Below are 19,122 nucleotides of genomic sequence, written 5' to 3' on the forward strand. Positions count from 1 at the left end.
AAATGTGTGCTGCCCTGGGGGCAGGGGCACCTGGTAGACACTGACTATGCCATGTTACTGAGACCAGTCAGTCCTGCAGCTGGGCCCAACCTGCCCCAACCCTGCTGATTTGCATGTTACTTGGGTGCAACCCACAGCCCTGGACACATTAATAGTGTGGTCACACCCTGTGCAGGAATCAGTCCCGGGCAGGACGTAGCATGGACATGAGGGTCCCGACTCAGCTCCTCAGCCTCCTGCTGCTGTGGCTCCCAGGTAAGGAAGGAAAACTGGGGATTTGCTCTGCCAGTGTGGTCAGTACCACTTAGACTGCAGGGTAGTTATAAGACCTGGTAACACCATTAAGAGTATGGATGTCTGTTTTCATGTTTCCCTTCTCAGGAGCCAGATGTGATATCCAGATGACCCAGTCTCCATCCTCTGTGTCTGCATCACTGGGAGACAAAGTCACCATCACTTGCCGGGCCAGTCAGGGCATTAGCAGTTACTTAGCCTGGTATCAACAGAAACCAGGGACAGCTCCTAAGCTCCTGATCTATAGTGCAAACAGTTTGCAAACCGGTGTCCCTTCGAGGTTCAGTGGCCAAGGATCTGGGACAGATTTCACTCTCACCATCAGCAGCCTGCAGCCTGAAGATGTGGCAACTTATTACTGTCAACAGCATTACAGTAGGCCTCTCACAGTGATATGAGCCTGAACATAAACCACGAAGCAGCAGACAGTTAAGAGTAGGCTGCCCCAGCTGCTCCTCTTGGGCCTCCATTGGCTGAGAGCATTTCTCAGAGGCATCCACTCTTTGATGGTGACTGAAGGTTTTGGTAGAAGTTGCCAGGGAGGCTCCTCTGCACCCTAACTCTCTTTGTCTCTCCTCAGCCTGAGTGGCACATACAATGCCTCTCTGATTTCATAAAGAACAGAGATCATCACACATGAGCTGTCTGGGTTATTGTGTCAGTCAGTGTTCATAAAGAGAAAGAGAAGCCACACTATGTATTCCAAGCAGTACTTGCTCTAATGTGGGGAATTAATTTCTAACATACATTGTTTCAAAGGCCAAGAGAATTAATAACAGGAAGCACACGGTAGAAATGTGGGATTCCCCGGTGCTTACCCCGAAATCAGAGAACACAAGCTGTTGTAGACAGAGGCCATCTAACCATGTCGTCACCAGACCTGTGGGGAAGGCCCAGGAGTTGGGGTGCTGATGCTCTCAGTCACCAGTGATTCTCCAGTCCTCCTCTCAGTCTGAAGGACCTGATGGATAGTATTGAATCCTCCTCTTCTGACTTCCACATGTCAGGGAGGGCCCCTCACTGAGCAAGTCTATGGGAAATCATAGAGGGCAAAGGGGTTCTGAGAAATGTGCTTCCACAAGTGAGAGTGAAGATGGGGAACCGACTGCAGACAGCCTGGATGGTCATTCTTTTTACGTCTCTCAGAATTTTGCCAGGTAAAATTCACTAGGATGTGCTTTCAACCTTCATCATCCTGTCTGGATTCAGGACAAGAAATCTTTGTTAGATGTTTGAAAAAATAGAAAAAAAAATGAGGGAATTGTTTTGCATCTACAAAAATTATTTGACCAAGAATGAAAGCCTCATTTGATTTAAAAATGAAAAGTTTAATATGGGTGGTATATTCTATTTCTCCTATATGAAAATATCTCACTGTTCAAAATTTTCCTTGGTGCCAGAGCAACACTGACATCCCTGGAGCTTATTACAAATGCAACACACCAGGTTCCACTTTACATCCACTTTTGAGGGTTTTCATTTTAACAAGATATCAGGTGATATATATAAGGTTTAAGATCCTCTGTTTTAGAGGACTTTTATCTCAGTTAAACGGCTCTTTTTTTTTCTTTTCTATTTCCATTTAAGAGACTGTATTTAAATCCATGTGTTGAAAACACATCCAACTTTATTTTCAAATTAACACAAAATTAACTTACTTTAAGATTGTAAGTATTGAAAAAATATAATTATTTGTAAATGGCAGGATGAAATGTGTTAAAAGTCAAATAGAGTAATGGCTTTTAGGATCTTGAAGAATTACAAAGACCTAAGAATAAATCAAAATTTTATGTAATTGTGTTAGAAACAATTGGCCTTATACTTGCTTGTGCCATTTGTTTTGGGGATATTGTTCTTCCCACATTTTGCTCTGAGAATGATGTTCCTTGGGTTCACACCTTCAGTCTTGGTCCCAAAGGAAACAATTCAAAGCAGAGACCAGTTTATGTACCAGCAGAAGAACCACACCGCTGAGCACTGCCTGGATCATGCAACATGATCAACATAAGCATAATTGAATATCGAACTGAATTTTTAGTTTTTTAGCCACTAAGTTTTTGAGTGGTTCCTTACAAACCATTATTGTGTAAAATCTGACTGACACAATATTCATATATCTACACATACAGATAGACAGATTTCACTAAAACTTATGACATAAAATAATACTAAGGAATCCATTCATAAGTATACACAAAAACATAAAAGAAATGTTTTAATATTTGAAAAAAAGAATAAAATATACATCTGTAATGCAAGGAGTCATGCAGGGTCTCTGGTCCTGCTCCCAACATAAGAACGCAGGACATGGTGAGGCCAAAATGGAACACCCACAGAGCCATAGATAGGGGAGTCATACCATTATATTCTCTCTGGCGGCATCCACCTCTCTGCAATCTGCTTTTGCTAGCTCAGCCACCATCTTCTTGCTAGCCCCCATTTTCTGCTAGCGTAGCCACGGCAGTTATATTAGTGGCCAATGGCTCACTGGTTACAGCTGAAGGTCAACTAGTCACAGGTGATGGCCATCTGATTAACATCATTTATGAAAACATCTAACATTATCCAAATATAGCAGTACTTCCAGTAATAATAATGATAATTTTATATGTCATACAAACTTAATAAAAATGATTACATCCAAATTTCATAAATACAATTATATATAGGAAGATGTGAGTACATATGCATATATGCATGTGGATATTATTTTTTGATGAATAATGTAATTATTTTATGAACTAAATGGGTTAATCTGACTCCCGTTATTCCCCATCAAAATCTTGTGTCCAAGACCAGATATAGTACCTTATGTAGCTTGAGGCATTTTTAAATAATCTTTGTTTTCTAAACCACCCACCAAATGCTGTGCTCCTCACTTGAAAATATGCTGTCTAAGTGGAGGTCCAAAGGGTATAAATGCAGCTATTTTTCCTACTGCAAAAAATTAAATTCTTAGAGCCTATGGAAGTCCCATTATCTCTATGTCCACCATCATGCTATGAGGTCCTTGTACGAGATATTACTTATGTGGATTTTTGAAAATAAAATTTATTGGGGCTACAATTGTTAGTAAAGTTACATAGATTTCAAGTGGACAATTCCACAACACATTGTCTATATATTATGTTGTGTGTGTTTAATTTAATGGTGAAATCTACTTGAGAACCTCATTACATAGGTCATAGGTCTTGTGATTTATAGATAAAATAACAACTAAATTAAACTGCTAATAAACAAGCACAGAATAGACTGAATGGCTAAGAAATGTATTCATGGTTTACACCACTGGTCTTCAAATAGTGTATAATGGTCACTATCAGCCTGGTCTTAGAGGAAGTATATCATTATCTCATGGAGGGGCAATTATGAAGTTAGGCCAGATTTATTTAATAGCATATTTTAAAATCTTTCTAGCATTTGGTTATCAATAGTTGCAATGTCTCTAAAATATTGACTGAGTGGTGACTTGGGCCTTTTTGGCAAATCAGAGAACAAAATTACACTTTAGAAATGCATACTCAATATGTTCAAATTTTTAGACATTATTTAGGTAATCATTTCTCATATTTTATAGATAATTGATGCTGAAGAAACTTGGAGAAAATGGGAACAATTTACCAGGTTGTTATTTAACCAAAACTGACGAAGAGTGAAACAAGTCAATGTACGTCCTAATGACTTTTAACATAGAGTGACATTGCATGAACCATTAAGGTATAGATTACTCCATTTCTTCATTTTCCAGATAAAGAAGAGATATAGAAGCATAGAAACACTTTTACCAAGAATGAAATATTCACTGCTCACGTGCCTGGGAATGAAAATGACAAATAAACAAACAAAAAAAGCAGAAAAATTAGTTTGGGGTAATAATTAATTTTGATGTCTCATGTAGTTTTCATGGGCAATTTGAGTGTAATTGTTAAGGATTAATGAACTAAATGGGTGTAAATCAAATAGAAGCCTTTTTGGTAAATCTTTTTAGCAATAAATTAACTACACTCTGTGGTATATGTACTTAAAAATAGTTTTCTTAACTCTTTGGGGAACTTGAAACTTTAGAGTTTTACTAAGTTAAAGGACATGATGGATTTATTGAAAATCTAGATCATCTCCTAATAAGATAAAACACTGAAACTTTAATTGTTGAATAAGTCTAAGTTCATTTACCTTTCGCTTCCTGTTACAGAGAAACTGAAAGATAAATTTGGATTTGGTAATGAATATGTATTGTACTTTTTTGAGAAAGAATTATCTCTAAAAATTCTATAATGTATTTGCCAGTACAAGAACCTATGTTACTAGAGGTTATGAAATCTATTTATAAATTAGCTAATCTAGAGAATGCTAATTGCTTACTTTTTAGTTTTCACTAGCTATTAAGTTTCCTAAGGGTTAAGAATTCTAATTAATAGGCAAGCAAGTAATATATGGAAATGCATATTTGAAGGCATTACAAGGAAAGTTGTAGAAGGTGTACAAAAAGAAATACTGAAAAAGGAAGTTTTTCCTGTGGTCAAGCAGAAAAATATTGGAACAAATTTAATTAAACGCATTTAAATATCATGTGTAAGCTGATACCAAATTAGACTTCTGTTGTCTCTTTCCACTTAAAGAACAAGTTTTTCTTGGACTATTTGTCTGATCATGTTCTGATACTATGAAAAATGTTTTGCCTAAAAAGCAAAGACTTTGTGTTTTATTAAAATGATTTCATGTTCTCTGTATCATCAGATCTTTGAATGTTTAGGTAAACTGAGTCTTCTTAATATTAAAAGAGCTAAATTTTATTACAACTATGTAACTTTGCACATTTGTTTGCAAACTCTTTCGGTGTCATCATGATTAAATGGGTCACTAAATATTGTTTCACAGTGACTTATGATCCTAGCTAACCATGTGTTTTAAATTTTTTCACATGTTTGATAATCTTCCCAAAATCCAAAATTCAATAGAAACTTTTAAAGGCTCAAAATAAATGTAACGTTTACAGAAGAATTTCTAAAATATTTCAAAGGACATCGCTCTTTCTTTATAAAAAAGGGGAAATTAAAATAATTAGACCATTTCAGTATACTAAAAAGACTTGGGAAGCATTGTCAAATAAGTAAGAATAGACATGCTGTATTTATACGCATATATATAGTTATTAATATAAATATTCTGGAAAATACATAAAATTTCAAAATATCTGAAATGTCCTGATAATGTTTGTCATTGGCAAAATTAGTTATTTTCTTAAATTGTGTCTCTCAAAAGAAAATTTATTTGTCAATTGCATTGTCGTTAAGCTTGTGCAATTTAGAGATTGAATTGTCTTCTGATACTTCTGCAAATATGTTTCATCTTTAGAAAGATTCATGGAAAGGACTCTGACACTTACTTTAAAATACAGATTTCTGAGAAACTTTCAGATCACAGCATTAAACTGGGTAAAAATTTGCAGAAGGTTAGCTTCTGAAGACTGTTACCAAAAGATGAAGATTTTAAAAAATTTATTATGTAAGATTAAATGAACCAATGAGGATAATCATAATTTCTATGACTTTTACTTTTGAATAGCACTAATTTTTAACCTTTTGTTTCCCAGATATAAGGAAACTTGTTTCTCTTGTAGTACCCTTGACTTAAAGCAATTTGGTAAATTATACCATAGTAAGCCAATTAAACATTTATCTTTTTTCTCTACCTGATGTGTCCAGAATTGGGAAACTCTTAATGCATGAGTATTTTTATTTACATGACAATAAAGTTATTTGCATAACTTCAATAAGAAACTGTTCTCCTTATAACAGGGCATAACTGGAATTATTGATTATATTACCAAGGTTTTGACTGGAATGTCATGTTTCAGAAAGACTTCCATAGGCTCACAGATGATCAGACAACGTGAAGGAACAATTATTGACTTATCAGCAAGTGAAAGGAAACCTCCTTGGGAAAATTGTCCTGGTACCTGCTCGCAGGGTCCCCAGCAGCCTTACCAGGTCAGTCAACTTATGCTTTTAGCTTTTTCTGCTTTTGATATCCAGTTACCCAAAGGAGAGAAAGAAATTAAATACCACAATTTACAAACAGAAAATTTTATATGTACTGGGAAAGACATCTCCAGAAAGACTCTTTCAACCAAGATGGAAAGGACCCTATCAGGATCTATTACAACAAATCCATGTGCGACAACAGAGGATTTGAAATTAAAAATTACTAGGAAGTAAAGCAGATGGCATCTGTTGCAGATAGCTAACCTGAGATTCCAGACCAGGACTGTATAATCTACATCTTCAGTATTCCTTTTTCTCTTACTTTAATTTTTTCTTATTTCCCAAATAATAGAGGCCAAACACTCACTATAACAGTTATTGTTTGCCTTTCCTTTTTTCCTTTGATTTCTGACTGGACAGATAACTCAGTATTAGACATCATTTTTAAACCTACTCATAGTCAAAATGTGCAGCTGGTTCCACACAGAGTCAAGGGTATTCAATGCCTGGCAGTATCAACCCTGTGAATGTGCCAGATTTAGAAAAAAAATATTTTCTTTGGGCAGGCATTGCAATGAATGAATGAATACATAATGAGAAACTTATCAAAAAGCTTCAGGGAAATTGCTGGATATTATCAAAAAGCAACAGCCAACCTAAGAAAGATTTTTAGTTCCCTGGTTTGGGTGGTTCTTGATAATAGAATTGCTTTAGCTCATTTGCTGATAGGCCAAGGAGGAGTTTATGCCATAGCTAATGCCTCATGTTATCTCTGAGTAAACACCTCACAACAAGAGAAATTAGAGACCGTTAAGTTACTAAAACTAACAAAATCTTTAAGGGGACATATGAGATTTGCCCCAAGATGGATTAACTTTAAAATATTCTGATATTTTTACCTGGCTTCCTTCAGGATTTGGAGCTCACTTGTGTTCAGGTTTACAAATTATGCTGTTAATTATTAAATTAATTTGCCCACTATTTATCATTTTCAAGTTACTCATGCTATGTATATCTCAGTGCTGTTCTGCTACTCAACATGTCAAAATCATGGCCACTTAAAGGCTTGAAACCATTCATCGGGCCTATCCTCTGTCAATGAAAAATGAGACTTTACCTGATGCCAAGACCCCTAATTCCTCCAACCTCCTAGCTACTCAAATTAGTCCTTAAGATTCTCACACATCACGTTTATTGAGCATGACAGATATTGACCAATCTTGGGATTTCCCCCTCTGAGGGACATGAGGACCTTGGGCAGGCTCCAGGCCACTCTGGCATTGCAACGGGAGGATAAGACTAAAAGGTTGATCATCAATGCTTTCTACACTGAAAGATATCAATAAAAAACGGGGAAATGATAACAGAAAATAAAATGGAGTAAACATTATTAAGAGAGTCTCTTAAAATTGAGTCAGGAGGATGTTGAGGAAATGGGGCCTGTGCACATCTTGTCTCAATTCTCAGAACTTCTGTTAAACAGCTGAATGTTCCTAAACTCAGCTCAATGCAGAGCAGAAAACCCACCCAGAATGAACATATATAGGCTCTCTGCCTAGCACTAGCCCTAGCAAAGAAAAAGGAGAAAGTTCTCTTTAATATAAAAAGAAGAAGTTAAGGGTAGGGGCTGCTATAACCATAGTTACTTCTGAAGGGCTTTTGTGGTGGACATAGAGTGAGCGAGCTCCAAGTACAGGCCCTCCTGATTCCTGTCTTGGTTAAAGTCTCTGTCATTTCTTTTGACAACTTCCTCAATTCATAGTCTGGAAGCTAAGGAAACCTTCAATTTTCATGTCAACAGGTGGTAAAGCAACATTTCCAGGGCCCTGATCAGAGACATCACTCTTCCATTCTATGACAACCATGGAAGGGGGTCCTAATTTAGTCCCTTGGTTTCTAAGCCCATGTACAGTTCCTTGCTTTCAGCATCATAGAAAGCTAAGAAGAAAATGCTATCTTTGATGGTGACACAATTTTTGTAATTCATTTAAAACAATTTTTAATCTATAAAGAACAAGTTGACTTTAGAAGTTACATGGAAATTTAATGAACAAATAAAGTAATGGCAAGACTTAAGAAGAACAGAATTGTAGAGCTACGATAGCCACAGAGTGAATAAAAATATATTTCCTATTCTTTGATACAGTTGTTTTCCTAAAAGTTGATTGCAATGTAGAATAAAAATATTTCTGTATTATGAAATTAAATTTACAAATAAGGTTTGGATGATCACATGAACTATTTTTTTAGTTTAGGTCATGCAGACAATATTTTTAATAAAAGTGACTTAATTTTTACATTAAAAGGTTAAACTTGACAAAAAAACCCATACAGACTAATGACACTCTTAATACAAATGTATAAACAATAAATAAAACATTAAAATTTCCTTCCACTTATGAAAACAATGTGACAAGATATAGTAAATTACAAGAATATTAGAAATTTGCTAGAATGGAAAAATACGTAGTGAAGGAAAAAATTTTTCTCTACTCTTCTAGGTTCTTCTGGCCAGGCTAAGAATTAAATTGACATAGGCGTTTTTAAATTTTTTTAAATTTAAAATTTTTAACAGGAAAAATTTCAGTGTTTAATATGTATGAATGGATAATTCAAATAAGCATGAAAATTCCAAGACAATAGGAAAATGAGGGATACATGGTACTCTGGATTAAGAAGAAGAAGGGAGGCATCTGAAAATTTAAAGGGAAGAAAGGCAATTCACAGGATGATAAAAAGATAATGTTTAGTATACAAATGTTTGCTGGTCTATCTAGAGACAAAGGGCTGCAGAGAAGACTTAGTCAAATGGGCCTTGCTAGATTCCTTCTTGTCTACCACACCTAGTTCATGTTATATTGTGGATTTCTATGATAACAGTTCTTCCCAGAAAAGGCCTTCTGTATTACATTCTTTCAGCCAGTTTGGAGGAAAGTGAAAAGATCTTCCTGAGTCTCTTGTTTCTTAAACACAAAATAATCCTGATGCCAGAGAGACATTTTCTTTTAGAGTGACAAATTTTGCTTCCCTAAAATACTTCAATGTTAGAAAATATGTATGAATAAAATTGAGCCCCTTCCCATTTTTTGATACTGTATCACATTGATGTGGTTAAGAAGAACATTGGAAATGGTACAGAAGATCTTTGGGAAGGGTTGAGGACAATATAATTCCTGCCACATATACAAAATGGACCTGCAAAAACACCTTAGAATGTTGGTCTTTCTGCTACAAAGCTGTTGGAGGGAGGAGACATTTTTATGATGTTCTGAGTCAAGAATAGAAAGATTTTTTTTTCAAAGTATGGGTTGTGTGATGTGGTATAATTTGAGTTCATATTAAAAGATGTGGCTGGACCTCAGGGACATGGACAACAACCTTCTAAGCAACTGAATAGGAGCAAAGAGCATCCCAGGAGATGGCCAGTGAGAGAGGAGACATATGAGAGTGTACGGATCTTCTACATAAGAAGAAAAATGATTACAACAGACCCCTTTTTACCCCCTACAAAAAAAAACCCACAGGTTTTACAATGTAAAACAAATTAAAAGTTACAAAGTCAGGGACTCAATGATGAAGGTGATTTATATACAAAATGCTTTCCACATGGACAGCCTTCTAAGAAGAGCAGCTCTAGAGCCTTGTACATTTAACCATGGAGTTGACAATTCCCAGCTTCAGATTAAAAAATTTTCAATCATATTGATAGATGTGTAAACGGAGCACAAAAGAGTCAGGAGGTTTTGGCTAGAAATAAACGGCAAAGATTTAGTCAAGGATCTTAGGGATTTGCAAACTGAAAAGACAATGAGGTAATACCCACTGTGTTCTGAAAAAGAAAGAAAAGCTAAGAGTTCTCAGAGTAAAAACCACATTATTGAGGTAAACAATGAATTTTGCATTGTTAGCCCACAGATTAGCCCGGGATGACAATCTTCCAGAAGTCCAGGGGTCTGGATAATGAATGCCAGGTGATCTGGAAAATGAAACATTCTTTTAAAACACGACAAGTGGTTGTCTATAAGAGGTATATACGAGTCCATCTCCAGTACATGAACATTCTTTTTTAAGTTCTTCAGTGGTTTAGCTATAAAATTTCAGTATATTCAGATATGGGAACACAACTGAAATTTAAAAAATTTAAATTTTCAGGCTACTTAAAGAAAGAATAGAATAGTTTTCTCATAACTCAGCCTGCTTGGTTTTAATAATTTAGCAGCTTTACCATAATGACTCCATTTTATATTTTCATTCTTTTCCTCAGATGATATAAGGATATATGGTCAAATTATACATACATGACTCATTTTCAATGAAGAAATGTCTTTGTACACAAGGAATAGCATCAGAATATACGGTGACCATAGATCTTTTCTCCCAAGCTGGGTCATTTGTGAGAATAAGGTGATGCCATTAATGACAACACTGGAAATCTATCAGATAAAATAAAGGTAGAGTAACTCTCAGATATGACAACACAATGAGAGAAAAAGAGAAAAATGACAAAAAGTTAATATTGAAAATGAGAAAAACTTAGCGTTTAAAATAGTAAATGTCTAAAATAAAGAATAGAAGTGGCCATGGAAACACCCCAATAAGCTGTGAGCCTTCTCTACTTGACGTGGCCCAAATAAGCATTGCATACATTTGCTCTAAAGGCATTAGCTCCTTCCTCCCTACCCATCGCTCATAATCTATTCTAAGAAACATATCAAGATAAAACCAGTATTTTACACCTATGTCTAGAGCATGGTATTTCACATAAGTCACAGGGATGCATATATGTTCATATTAAATCTTAAGTCTTGGAGAGTCATCTGACTTCCTGTCTTTCCTTATTCTTAGAAGGGAGACCCCCTATTTTTATTACAAACTCTTGGACCCTGAGGACAAAAAAGAAGCACAAATATAGAGGTAGTTTTATCATACAAACCCTGGGGAAATGCTCTTTGGAACTGAATCTGAAGTCTCCACCTGATGTGAACACCTAGGAGGAACTGAGACCTACAGGGCACTGGCTCTACATCTGCAAGTCCAGACCTCAGACCTGCCCAACCACTCACTAATTTACATATTTCCCCCAGAGTCCATTTCTGCTCTTCAGAATCCTCATGAAAAAGGCTTCTCACTGATTCTGGGTGAGAAAAGAGCCTCAGGCACGGCCTGGATTGAACATGGGTGTCCTGACTCAACTCTCCTGGCTTCTACTCTTCTGGCCACCAGGTGAGGAGAGGAACACAGAGAATATCCCTGAAATGATAGAAATTCTCCCTTCCTAACTGTGAGGTCTTCCCAGGGTCTCAGTCGCCTCTGACTCATGTTCCCCTCAGAGACCCAAGTGCTCTCAGGCTAGGGAACCTGGCAGTTAGAATCACCTGGGAGGAAAATGGAACGGGATCTAGTTAACCATGGTGACTTTGCATTTTGCTTCCTTTTCAGCTGCCAGCGGGAACACTGTGTTGACTCAGGCTCCAGTCCTCCTCTCTGTGTCTCTAAGACAGAGTGCATCCATCACTTGCAGCGCCAATCAGAGCATTAGTGATTACCTAAGTTGGTACCAGCAAAAACCAGGCCAGGCACCTAAGATTCTCATCTATGATGCTGACGACCGATATCCTGGGGTCTCAGATAGGTTCACTGGAATTCAGTCAGGGACAGAATTTATTCTCACAATCAGCAAGGTAGAGGCTGATGATGTCGCCAGTTATTACTGCCAGCAGGGTTATACAGCTCCTCTCACAGTGTTACAGCCCTGAACATAAACCATTGTCATGTGGGGCGGCATGCAGAGTCTCTGGTCCCTCTCCCCACATAAGAACGCAGGATATGGCTATGCCAAAAAGGAACACCCACGGAGCCATAGATAGGGTAGTCATACTACTATATTCTCGCTGGTGGCACTATAGTCTCACTGGAGGCTGGATCCACACTGTCCGCAACCTGCCATCCTAACTGTAATCTGCACTTGCCAGCCACCATCTTCTTGCTAGCCCCCATTTTTTCTGCTAGCGTAGCCACAGCAGTTATATTAGTGGCCAATGGCTCACTGGTTACAGCTGACGGTCAACTAGCCACAGCTGATGGCCATCCAATCACAGTTGATGGCATTTATTACCTGAGCCAGCACCTTTCCATGTGAGGCTGAGAGCCTGGAAACTGCACTCCTGGCTCTGTCCCCACAACCATCCTGTCAGGCAGGTTATGTGGTGAGGATAGATGGTTCCAGCAGCTACAGTCTCAGCGTGGTCTGTTCATCCATGCAGGGGGAAAGATCTGCAAGGTTCATGGGTAAAGGACTGCCTGAGACTTGAGTACTTCAAAAGCTTCCTTTCTTGATGACAGAAAACCCCAAATCTTGTATGGGGAATATAATCAATAATGTTGTATGGATTATGTAGGGTGCAGGATGGGTACAGGACTTGTAAGGGGCATCACTATATAGATTGTAAATGCCTGACCACTGTGTTGCACACCTGAAGCTGATGAAGAATAATATTGAATGTCAACAACAATTATATATATATATATATATATCTATATATATAGATATCTAGATATCTATATATCTATATATCTATATATCTATATATGTCACAGAATGTGGAGTACAGCATAGGGCATACAATCAATGGTATAGTAACACCTCTATATGATGTCAGAGGGGTAGCAGACTGGGAGGGGGGTCATCCCTGTGTGAGAGGTATAAACGTCTAAACATTATGTTGTTTTGTACTCCCGAAAATAATTTTTGAAAAATCTTAAATAAACCTAAACCTCAATTAATTCTAAAACTCCTCATTAACATCAATGGACTGATCTTCCAGACAGAAAATTACAAGGAAATAGTAGCCTTAAATGACACACCAGACCACATGGATTTAACTGATATTTTCTGAGCATTTAACACCAAAGCGTCAGAATATACATTCTTTCAAGTGCACATCAAACATTTTCAAAATAGGCCACATGTTAAGCCAAAAACAAGTCTCAATAAATTTAAGAAGATTCAAATCATATCAAAAGTCCTCTCTGATTACAATGGTATGAAACTAGAAATCAATTATAAAAAACAAATGAAAAACATAAACACATGGAGGCTAAATTATAACATGCTGAAAAATAATGAATGGGTCAACAAGAAAATAAAAAACACACCAAAAGATACCTGAGACAAATGAAAATGAAAACACAATGTCCCAAAATCAATGGGACACAGCAAAAACAGTCCTAAAGGGGAAATTCATAGCAATACAAGCCTACCTGAAGAAACAAGAAAAATCGCAAATCAACAATGCAATATTACACTTAAAGGAACAATTCAAAGAACAACAAACAAAGCCCAAAGTGAGTAGAGGGAGGAAAGAATAAAAATCAAAGTGGAAATATTTAATTAGAGTCTAAAAAAAGTACAAAAGATTGGTAAAATAACAGATGGATCTTTGTTAAGGTAAACAAAATTGTTAAACCTTTAACCAGACTCATCTTGGAAAAAAGAGAGAGACCAAAATGAATACAGTCATAAATGAAAGGGGCAAAGTGACAATTACACCACAGAAATACAAAACATTTTAAGAAAATGGTAGGAACAAGTGTATTCCAACATATTGAACAATCTGGAAGAAACGTATGAATTCCTAGACACTTTCTATCATTCAAGACTGAATTAAAGAAAAAATAGAAAATCTGAACAGACCAGAAAATACCAACAAACTTTAATTTAAAAAATTTCCAAAAAATAAAAATCCTGGACTGGATGGCTTCACAAGTAAATTTTACCAAATATTCAAAGAAGAATTAATACCTATCCATCTCCAACTATTACAAAAAAATTCAAGAAGAGGGAAGTTTCCCAAGATCAGTTTACAAAGCTAGGATTACCCTGATTCCAAAGCCAGGCAGAGATATTACCAAAAAAAAAATAAAATTAGAGGGCAACAATCCTGATAAATATAGATGCAAATATCCTCAACAAAATATTAGCAAATGGAATTCAGCAATATATTTAAAAGATCATACATCATGATCAAGTGAGATTCATGTCTGGGATGCAAAGTTGGTTCAAAATCTGCAAACCAATTAACGTGATATAGCACATAACCAAAATGAAACATAAAAACCCTATGGTCATATCAATAGATACACAAAGAGCATTTAATAAAATCCAGCATCCATATATGATAAAAACTCAGCAAAGTGGGACTAGAGGGAAAATATCTCAACTAAACAAAAGTCATATATTACAAACCCACAGCTAACATCGCACTCAACAGTTGGATTTTCCTTAAGATAAGGAGCAAGACATGTCTATTTTTATTCAACATAGTATAGGAGGTCCTGACTACAGTAATCAGACATGAAAAAGAAATAAAAGGCATCCAAATGGGAAAGGAAGAAGTAAAACTTACATTATTTGCAGATGACATGGTATTATATATAGAACAACCTGAACTTTCTATCAAAAAACTATTAGAACTGATAAACAAATTCAGTAAAGCAGCAGGATACAAAATTAATATTCGGAAATAAATTGTATTTTTATACACCAATAACAAACCAGACACTTGATAGTTGCCCCTACACAAACACTATCTCAGAAAATGTGTCACCACATACTTAGGAATCACCTTTGTCACTGATGTTATAGGCCATCAACTTAGAGCTCCAGTTCTCGTTTCCTCCTTCACTCACAGACCTAAGATGTCACAGCTCCGCCTGGCGGTAAGAGGTAAAATAGCTTCAGCACCCACATGCACCTAGAACACACCTTCATTGTTCCTCCTCAAAATGAAAATATATATATTTATAGAGTTACCAAAATCACAGCATCATGAACTCTGCTAGGCATAGAGCATTTTAAATGAGTCAAACAGAAACTCTGACCTCATAGAGTTTTAATTTTAATCAAAGGGACAGATAATAAGCAAACAACATGTCTGCGGCCACTCCCACCCCATGTTGTGCAGTATCTTAATCGAGACTCCAATTTAGGGTCATTCTCTTTAGTTGGAGGGGGAAAAAAAAACATAAAAATCCCCCAGCAATTTATGATGAAGCAATCAGGTCTAGGATCAATAGCCAGAACTTTCATGCTGTTGAAGTCAGGCCATAAGTCAAGAGAGGGGGTAGAATATGGAGGAGCCCAATTTAATAACAAGATGTTCCCTGTTTATTTTGCTCTAAAATTGCGATCTATGGGTTTGGAAAATGATGTACTCATGACACACCTTTGAGGAAACATGATATTAATTATCCTGTGTGTCTGCAGTAAATCACTTGGCCCTATAATGATAATAAAAATGGTACTAAAAATGCTTTTTGATACCTTCAATACACTCTCGAGAACTGCTTTTTGTACTTTTATAAAATTTCACACTTACAGAAATGTTGTAGGCACAGCACATAGTACTTCCCCCCTACCCCGTAATCATTGGAGAGTAAGCTGATGACCTGGTAGCCCTACCCTCTAACACTTTACTATATATTCCTTCAAAAAAATGCATTCTCATACATAACCCAATACAGCCGTAAAATAAGAAAATCAGCATCAATATATTAAACCATCTAGTCCTCAGGTGCACTTCAAGTTTTGACAAATGTCTCACAACTATCTTTTATAACAAAAGGGTCCAGTCCAGATTCCCATGTTGCCTTCACTTGTCTATATCCCTTTAGTCTCCTGCAGGCTGGAAGAGTTCGTCATTCTTTGCTTGAACTTAATGACCTTATCACGTTTGAAGAGGAATACCAGTTATTTTGTAGGATATCCCTCAATTTGGATTTCCTTGATTTTCCCTCATGATCAGATTCACATAATGCATCTTTGGCAGGGATCTCTGAACGTGATTGTCTGCTCTTCTCACTGCATCCTATTAAATGGTCCAATATTCCAATTCACCCCATTACTGATGATGCCAACTCAGTTCCAGGATCAAGGTGGTGTCTACAAGATTTCTGCTGCACAGCTGTTCTTTTGTCCTTTGAAATTAATCAGATTTTTTTTGGGAAAAGTCCTTAATTCTTTATGAATATCGTATTCCTCATCAAAGCGTCAGTATAAAATCATGGGTTCATATTTCCTTCAATGAGTTACCATCATTATTGATTTTGAAACTCAAAATTCCACGATTTGGCAAATGATAGTCCCATTCCAAATGGCTTTTCTTCGCCTCATCATTCCTTTTTTAATGCTTTATTTCATTTTATTTTGTATTAGTTTCAGGTGTACAAAACAATGCAATAGTTAGACATTTCACCCCTCAAAAAGTGATAACCCCCACTACCAATATATTGCTCCTCTGACATCATATATATCTATTACAATTCCATTTACTCTATTCCTTATGCTATACTTCATATCCCGCGACTATATATATATTAAATTATAGTCTTAAATGTAAGATCTGAAACTATTAAACTCATAGAAGAAAATATAGGGAGTAACTTTGTAGACATTATTCTGAGTAATATTTTTACTGACATATCCCCTTGGGCAAGGGAATCAAAAGAAAAAAATTAACATATGGGATTACTTCAAACTAAAAACTTTTTTCACAGCAAAGGAAACCAACAATAAAGCAAAAAGGCATCCTATTGAACGGGAGAAGATAATTGTCAATGATATGTCTGATAAGGGGTTAACATCAAAAATTTATAAAACACTCATTCAGCTCAACCAAAAACACGAGCAATGCAATTAAAAAAATGAGCAGAGGACATGAAGACACATTTCTCTAAAGACGACATTCAGATGGTCAACAGACATACAAAAAAATGCTCAACCTCACTAATCATTACAGAAATGCAAATAAAACCCACAATGAGATACCACCTCACTCCAGTCAGAATGGCTATCATGAATAAGTCATCAAACAAAACCTGCTAGCGAGGTTGTGGAGAAAAGGTATCCCTTGTGCACTGCTGGTGGGATTGCAGATTGGTGCAGCCACTATGGAAATCAGTATGGAGGTATCTCAAAAAACTGAAAATGGAACTACCTTACGACCCAGCAATTCCTCTCTTAAGTATTTATGCAGAGAAACCCAAAGTGCTAATTTGAAAAAATATATGCACCCCTGTGTTTATTGCAGTGCTATTTACAACAGCCAAAACTTGGAAACAACCAAAATGCCCATCAGGAGACAACTGGATTAAGAAACTGTGGTACAAGATAATAGTTTAGTGGTTGCCAGAGGGTAAGGGGGATGGGGGGTGGGGGGTGGGAGATGAGGGTAAGGGAGATCGAATATATGGTGATGGAAGGAGAACTGACTCTGGGTGATGAACACACAATGGGATTTATAGATGATGTAATACAGAATTGTACACCTGAAATCTATGTAATTTTACTAACAATTGTCACCCCAATAAATTTAATTAAAAAAAAAAAAAGAAACTGTGGTACATTTATACAATGGATCATTACTCAGCTATAAAGAAGAACGAAATCTAACAGTTTGCAATGATATAGATGGACCTAGAGAACATTAAGCCAAGTGAAATAAGTCATTCTTGAGCACTTCTTACTTTCTGGCCCAAACTGTCCAGAGTTATTTTGTATATTCTGTATTCTAGACCTGGACTGAGGCATTTCTCCAAGAACTGCTGCTTTGTTTTAGTGGAAAATAGTATTTAGAAACCAAGATCTGGGCTCTGTGGGTGCTTCTTGGGACTTGAATGCCATTGGTACAAAGGTAGGGAAAATCTATTTATCTATCTATCTATCCATCATCTATTTATATATCAACACACATTTTCATATCTAATCTATATATAATCCTCATATCTGCAATTTCAATCCCAAACCAGTTTATCCAAGAAGTTTTGTTTTCTGTATTTGGAACTACTTTTTCCAATAGTGAGAATTTTGTCTCTACTGACGCTTAATACTTTGACTTATATGATCATCATCCGTCTTGAATGAAACCAATCTCCTGCTGTACCAACTACATCCCCTTGAACATAATGTCCTCCATTCATCCACCGACATACCCTATTCTGGCTCTGATACCCTTGTCAGGCCACTGCCAGCTTTGCACTCCTGCATAGGTGCCCTCCCCACCATGCGTGGGCTCTGACACCTACACTGAGTGCCCCTGCCTAGGTGAATGTCCCCTTCTTGCACCTCTGCTTGATTAACACATGTACTGGATCCATAGTGACACCACTGCTTTGTGGGGACACCAGTCCTCACCCCACTCTAGCTCCATGCTGAGTTCCTCATCTGTCACACATGGATGCCATTTCCATACTGTGTGGGCGCTAATACCCTGTGCAAGCCTCCCAACCTCACCTTCCTGTGTTTTTTTTCTCATCACCCTGCACGTGCCCAAGACCCTGTATCCAGCCACTGAGAAGTATATTCTCTTAGAAACTGGAAGAGATTTTGTGATGCAAGAATATGCAGGTTTAGGGAACACAGTAGTATCAGGGTTATAAGTAAGCACTTAGTCCAGGGAAGCCTCCAGCTTCTGAAGAGAATAGCTTGGGTTAAGAAGGAAGCGAGGTACAAGCAGTAACCCAAGGAGCTCAGGGACATGTAACATGGGCACGGGAAATACCTGCAGAGAGGAAAGGTGGCTGACACATTTCATTTGTGGAGGAGAGAAATCCCTGACCTGGGCTGGCCTAGATGCAAGTGGTGTGTCAGAGCCCTTGGAAATGGAAAGGGACAGACCACTAAGCTAGAGGTGACAGGTTACCAATGACAGATACTCAGTCACTGGGCACTTTACAAATCATGACATTCACATTTTTTTCAGTTGTTATTCTTACACCTCATTGCATCTCTAGCTTCCAATAGTGTTAATGTACCATACCAAAGGTTTTAAGAATTCAACCCAAAAGG

The 19,122-nt window shown here is 37.0% G+C and overlaps 1 long non-coding RNA gene and 1 gene segment (V, D, J or C); both read left to right on the forward strand.

The window, feature by feature from the left end:
• The window catches only part of LOC109439652 (immunoglobulin kappa light chain), a 264,553-nt gene that overhangs the window by 41,181 nt on the left and 204,250 nt on the right, over window positions 1-19,122 (forward strand).
• Window positions 696-13,131, forward strand: LOC141571578 (uncharacterized). Its single transcript, XR_012496416.1, has 5 exons — window positions 696-1,451; window positions 3,872-3,961; window positions 6,152-6,284; window positions 11,363-11,501; window positions 11,718-13,131. It is a non-coding gene; the product is annotated as an uncharacterized LOC141571578 (long non-coding RNA).

The sequence above is a fragment of the Rhinolophus sinicus genome, linkage group LG05, assembly GCF_036562045.2.
Source record: "Rhinolophus sinicus isolate RSC01 linkage group LG05, ASM3656204v1, whole genome shotgun sequence".
Taxonomy (NCBI): Eukaryota; Metazoa; Chordata; class Mammalia; order Chiroptera; family Rhinolophidae; genus Rhinolophus; species Rhinolophus sinicus.